The following is a 6,935-nucleotide window of genomic DNA, read 5'->3' on the forward strand; positions in this document are numbered from 1 at the left end:
AACCAACATGGCAGTGTTAACTTCACAGGCTGAAGTAAACATTGCAGAGCAGCACACTTGGATGCTTAACCAGTTATATTAGTGTAGGGAACCGCAATGGAATTTTAACTTTGGAAACTACCCGTCTTCCTTCCTAGCCTTACGTGCTGATATACCTTTATTTTGTCTGCCAGCCACCTAAAAATGTATTTTGAAAAGAAAAGCACAGAGATGGCATCATACCAAAGCACCATCTTCATTTGCTTAGGTAGGCAAATGAAATGAAAAAGGGCAAAATGCTGGGCATCTAGTTAATGTCTTGGAGCGTTTCAGGGTGAGGGAACTCAGCTGACTTTGAAACCATCTGTAATAAACGGCATTTGAAACTTTCGGCAAGAGAGTCACCCACTGACCGCTGCTGGCATAATCCAGTTTGTTCTCTTAGGCCTTTTTGTGAGTGCAGCTTTTGCATGGCTAATGGTGTGAGCTAGTGGGGGGATTTTGGAAACACTGCCTACTGTTCTTTCATGTTCTTGGCCTCTAAAGCAAGTGAGTAGAAAGATAAAACTGTCAAATAGAGGCTGGCCAGTCTATGGGGTCCTAACCACCATCACCTGGATAATGCTGGGCTTCATTGCAGATACACGTTGAGTGCATGGGCTCCAAATGCCGAAGAGAGAGGATAGCACCACACTTGCGTGACTGGGTCTCTCTGTTCCACACAACAAGCCTGGCTCTCCTAAAAGGGTGTCAAAAACCCCACAAGCCCTTTGGACCTGGGAAACAGTAGGGGAATTGTATGTTTGAACTCAAAAACATAATGATGAGTGCTAGAGGTGGGAGTCCTGAAAACAGAAGGTGAGAGGGGAACTGGGAATCCTATTGTGAATGATACAAGAAGTTGAGGATATTGAATCTGTATGAAAATATCTAGAGCATAGAGATGCAGTCATATTAAACCAGTTCTTGTTGCTTTTTGGTACAGGCTTTCTTCCAGCTAGAGCTGATCAAGCTCTTGTAAGGATGGCAGACAATTCTGTGATGTGAAAAAAATAAACCAGAAGTTATGGTATGGTCAGGATGGGGCAAGAAGGCATTGCATCTGTCTCTGTTAATAGTACTTTAGTAGTTCTTGTACCAATCACTTGGACTGGAAAAAAAATCAGTTGAAGTGTAGCTCGGGCTGTGTTTAAACCTGATACAGTCTTTCCCTTGGAATACATCTACAGGCACTTGTAACTACTGAAAGCAGATGTAAAATGTTACTGAAATTATAGATTTTTGTTAGGACTCAAGCTAGCTTTATATCCTTTCCTGCCTCTTAATGTAACTGCAAGCACAGAGAATTAAATTATGTGCTAGGTTGTGTCAAGAGGTGTAAGTAACAGAAGCCTATGGCAACCATCCTCATTTTCTTTTAATCACATACACAGTAACAAAGCAACCCTACCAGCATTCCTTTTGGTCTTCCCTTACCTCTTTTTAGCTTGAATATCCATGTAAAAGTGGCATGTCTGTGAACTGCTACATAAGGTTCACAACTGACTGACACTGGGATTGATGGGGAGAGCTCTCCCACAAATAAAAAATTGTTATTTTTCATGTTTTCAGAGAACTATCAGTTATGTCTCCTCTCTGGATAGCCAAACAAACTTCTGGTTGAAAATAAAACTACTGGAAAGACTGTACCGAATATTTAAACATTTTAGACTTGAGAGAAATTTAGATGGTTTCTACTTTATTGTATGGCTGAAGTAGAGTAAGTTCAGTCAGTGTCCACCATTTTGTTTAACACCTTGGAAGCTCACCATTTTTAGATGTGCTCTAAAGTTCCAGATATAGAGGCTTAGCAATGTTCCTACTCAAATGTGTATGAACACCGGCATTCTTATCTTACAGGATTCTCTTCTTATATAGCTTATTAGCAGAATTTAGCAGCAGGAAAGATTCTATTTCTTAGTGCTTTTGTGCTGTGTATTTTTTTTGTTGTTGGGTGTGTTGGGGGGTGGTTTCGGTTTTGGATTTTTTTTTTGAGGCTAGTTGTAATGTGAATACAAGTGATAACAGTGAATCATCAGGAAAAAAAAAACCCTTTGGAAATAAGCCAGAGTCAAATTCTTTTCTCGTGCTCTGTTCAATCTGCTTCCTCTTTAAAAGAAAACTTTCACATTAGCAGAAAAATAAATGCTTAGCCAGAGTTCTTTTTGTGTCCCTTTCAGCAGGGAGAAGGGAATGAGTGTGCTGAGCTCAATGCCCATGCTGGCTTCCTCCTGCCGTGGAGAGTTAACACTCTAAAGCTTTTTCTTCCCCCTTTATTTCTCTTTCCATTTGATTCTTATGAAAAAGTTGCAATGTTACAATTTTAGTATTGGAAACCAAGCACAGAGTTTTGTTGTGAGGAACTGAAATGCTTTGATGGAATCCTAGTTTTTTTTCTGGTAGTAGTAACTTCTAGATTTTAAATGGTTGGTGTGGCTAGAAAACAGCATTGGTACTACAAAGCTGTGAAAAGCACCTCCAGTAAATAGAAATGTACCTGTGTATATGCTATCTGTGGCCCATTACAGAATACAGATACAGTGTTCTGTCAAAACCTGCTGGTATGATCTTAAATCACTTTTCATGTAGTTGCAAGACCAAAACCCCATTCATTAACATGACTCAAGCCTGCTTTGGAAAAAAAGTTAACACTTGAATGTTCTTAATGTGAGTACAATTAATTTTCATGAAGACATGCAGACTTACCTACAGCAAGGAGTAATGCTTTTTTTTTTTTTTTCTGAGTACCTACTGAGCACAGGCTGGAGACACACACCCTTTCTCCTTGCAAACTGAGTTTATTTCTTTGACATATTCAGTAGTAAGTATATTATGCATTGTTTCTTTGACATACTCACTAGTAAGTATATTTTACATTATTGCTGATACATGGGAGTTAAGAGTATTGTAGTCTCTTAGGTACCATTTTTTGTACCATTGTTTTTATTCCCACCTGTTTTTCCAGTTTCTAAAATCTCATGTCTAGCTTTTGATTTCTAGTTTTCTTTCTAGTTTGGAAGTTACAAATGAGATGAGCAGTTTGGCTGATGTCAGGCTTAACTTGCTGATTAAGCCCGACTCCTGAAATGTAGCTTCTGTTTTCCCCTGTACAGATACCACATTGTACTTTTTACATATTGGGATCCACAAGGCAATGTTTTTCCTGCATATCTTAGGTACCTAGTGCAACAGCTAGCCTTGCTGGAGCTCCCTTGCCCCTCCCAGTGAGCCACAGCTTGCTGTATAATATGCAAGAAGACATGGATTTTGTAAATGGCTTCGCTTCTACAAAACACCCAACTCCTCTGCATGCTTCAAAAGACCTCGAGCTCTTTCTGCCTCAATTTCTGAGCAATATTTTCTTGATGTTTGCGTGGCACCTAAACCATGTTGACCTTTTTCCTCAGAAAACAGTTGCTGCAGCCAAAAGAGGTATTAGAGGTGTCAGACCAGGGTACTATTGCTGGTGCTTTTACCTGTCATTGTACTGAGCTCTGCAGTGTTGCCATTAGGGAGTTTTTGGGACATGGAGCACCAAAAATAAAAAGAGAATCTGTCTTGTAGTTGCTCTTAGTTGCAAAGATCGTTCAGCAGCTGCTGCCAACTCCCACCACTGGTGAGATGAGGGAGGTTATGCTTTGTTTGACAGCCTACCTGGAAGCACAGGTATTTTTCAACCATTGTTGGTGAGGTTGAGGTTCCTTCACATCTGTCACAACAGAAACCTGGGTGTGAAGGAACCTTATGAGAGCAAATGCTAAGTGTCCTGAAGTAGAAATGCTATTAAATGAAGCAGCAGCTGAGGTGGATCGAAGTCCTGAGGCCCTGTGTAGAGTTGATTGCCCGTGGTTTACTTGGAGGTAATGTTTGTGTGTTGGTGAGAGCCAGAGGCTGTTCTGGTGACACAGTTACAGCTTGGTAACTGCGCTGTGCTCAGCCCAGGGAAATCTCGTGGAGGCCAAGTCCCGGTTCAGAGACTGAAGGTGGGAGACTGAGCTAACGATCTCAAGACTTTCCAGATTTCCTTAAACTAAACAAACAACAAAGTGCAGAAAATGCGGTTCAAAAATGTCCATTAAATGGGAAAAAATCCTTTCAAGTACATGAATTGCCCCTGGTGACCCTAGGTTTACTCACACCCTTTTTACTTTTGCCCTGAATTGAAAGTCCTGTTTAAACAAAAATTGATGGCACAGAGCAGCAGTGCTATTTACTGACCTCGATAAAATTACTTTAAAATTATTTAAGTAGTGCTTTAGCTAGGGAATTAGATCTATCTAATATGGTACAAAGTAGCTGGAGGTGCAGAAAGCATTCTTACATGACAAAAGTGTAAAGGGTTTCCTCCTGGTTCTGAGCTCCTCTGATGTTTGTCCTAAGACATTGCCAATGCATGCCTTTTCTTACAGCTCACTGTTTTGTTACAGTTTTGTGAGCTAAAGTCTGCAATTTCAGGAAAAAAAAAAAAAAAAGGAGTAAATGATGCTGGAAAATAAATATAATTTGCAGCCTTTGTTTGAACTAAAGGTTCATGTTCAGCGCATATTATATATTTCTTTATTTTTCTTAAACCTGTTACAAGAATGTTTCATCTGAGCAGTTGCTCTAAAAGCAAAGAAACATAAGGCAGCAATGTTTGTTCATGTGTTAGTTCTCTGAGATAAAATGCTTTGTTGTATCCTGCTAATAAATCCTGAATTTTTTTGATATCACAGACTTACACATCAGAGATTCCAGACTAGAGCAGGCTGCTTTCTCGAGGGCTAGGAGAGACATTCACATTGAAACACTCCATCTTAACCTCCAGACAAACCCTTTATCCTCACTAATATGCCTTCTTTTACTTTTTGCAACAGATACATACCCCAAATTCTGTTTTGCCATCTGCTCTGCAGCAATTGAGGCTTCAGAGGTTGGCTATATATTACTTAATAGCCATGGACAGAAATACAGTAAATTCTTTACAAAATAAAAATCAATACTCACTGACATACTGCATATTGAGGAAAATAATTGTTTATGGCACACAGCTTAAGCTGTTCTGGTAATCACGTTGAAAAATACAATATTTATTCATTAGATCAAATTTAATGAGGCCTCCTGGCAGTAATTATAAAAATTACTGTAGCAGTAAATTACTAATGAGTTGTGATGTGCTTCCTACCTGTGAGGAAGGACTGGGGGTTGAAAAAATTGATATCCAGACAACACTAGGGAGGGTGAGATCTTGAGGCTAGGAGTCAAGCTCACAGCAGCGCGGAAGTTGTTCACTGCACCGGAATGGTTAAACTAAAAAAAAAAAAAAAAAAAAAAAGAGAGAAAAAAACAAAAATAGCTGAGAGACTAATAATCATGAGTTTCACTTTAAATTGCAGCTCTACGTTTGTTTCCAAACCGACACCTATAGGCAAGGGAACAATGTTATCAATGGGAGGAACAGACTTTTGTCTTGCTACAAACGCAGCTGAAGTGACCTAATTTACTGTAGCAGATCTTAGGCTAGGAACAGCTTCTTGCTTTTCAGTTGTAATAAAGTTCCATGCAAAACACAGCAAAGAGGACACTGTTTTCTTAGTGCCCTTAAATCTTCAGAAGAGTCACCTAAGATGTGGAGCTAAGACAAAGGTTTAAATCCCCCGCCAGCTTCCTTTCATGCAGGGGAGTTTGACCCGGATTTCTTTCTTCTGAGACAAAGCTTTAAGGAATGCAGAGGCTTTTGGTAGCAAATGGTACACAGTATGAATAACACCAGGGCATAAAGGTGTAAAAACGGTGCCACTTGTATCAAAGTCCAGGTTGCTGCTGAGTACGGGGTGTTGCTGCAGTAGCAGAGACCGGCTAGAGAAAGGGGTTCTGCTGCATGCCAAAATTAATGCAAAAATGAAGTGGCATATAATTATGTTTCTATCTCTGGCTTGTAAAGGTGCCGTAGATGTGACAGGTGGTCTTTGGTATTGTAAAACCCAATTGAATTGTCTAGCTTTTAGCAAATTTCTTAGCAAAAATATTTTTAAAAGCTTTTTAAAAGTCTTTTGCTTCAAAAGATTGATTCTGTATTGAAATACCTACCCAAAATCAAGTGGAAAAAGGCCGTGTGTTTTTGTCTCTCATGACACAGAGCTGCCAAAAAACACACTGTTGAGGCTTCAAAAGGAATGGGAAAATCTAGCACAACTTATTTACTCCTTATGTTGGTATGTTGTACTAAAAGGAGCCACTGGGCATGGATACTTCCACACACTCTTACACGTTGTGAAGTTAAAAGGGGAGAGAAGTGTGTCCACTCACCCTGCAGTCATCTTCCAAGAGCCCTGGAAGAAGCAGAAATACAGATCCCTTGGACACAGAGCTGCAGAGCTGCTGGCTGTTGTGGAGCTAGGGGTTTCTTAAGCTGAAAGTGTTCCTAAGAGTCAAGCATTACAGTGCTGAGCCCGAGACCCTTTAGCCTCTCACCTAAGAAAATGCACACACCGAAAATACATCCAAAGCCTTGGGCAAGCTAGGAAATGAACAGCAACAGGTCAGCGCACAGCAGGATTATTTTTGCAATTTCTGTACTTTCAATAAAAGGGTACATCTTGTTCCCCCCCTCTAAAAAGCAGTGATTTGCGGTGGTTTGGTTAATTCACATTACGTGGCTTCTTGTTATTGAAATAAGGCAAGAAGAGCTTTTGCCATGATGCAATTACAAAAAGACAACACCTCTCAGCCACCCAGAAATTGACCTTACTTAACTTCACTGCCGCTAAACCCACAGACGTACTCTGTGCTGTTATGCCACACTGCAGAGAAAAGCCCTCTGGTTCTGGCTGTGAGGATGGTATCTCTGCTGCTCGAGTGCTGAGTTCTTTTCCTAGTACTGCCACGCGTTTCCTCAGTGACCTTAGGAAATTCAGTCTTCCCCTGTTTCTCTTTTT

This window comes from Hirundo rustica, chromosome 7, assembly GCF_015227805.2.
Source record: "Hirundo rustica isolate bHirRus1 chromosome 7, bHirRus1.pri.v3, whole genome shotgun sequence".
Lineage (NCBI taxonomy): Eukaryota > Metazoa > Chordata > Aves > Passeriformes > Hirundinidae > Hirundo > Hirundo rustica.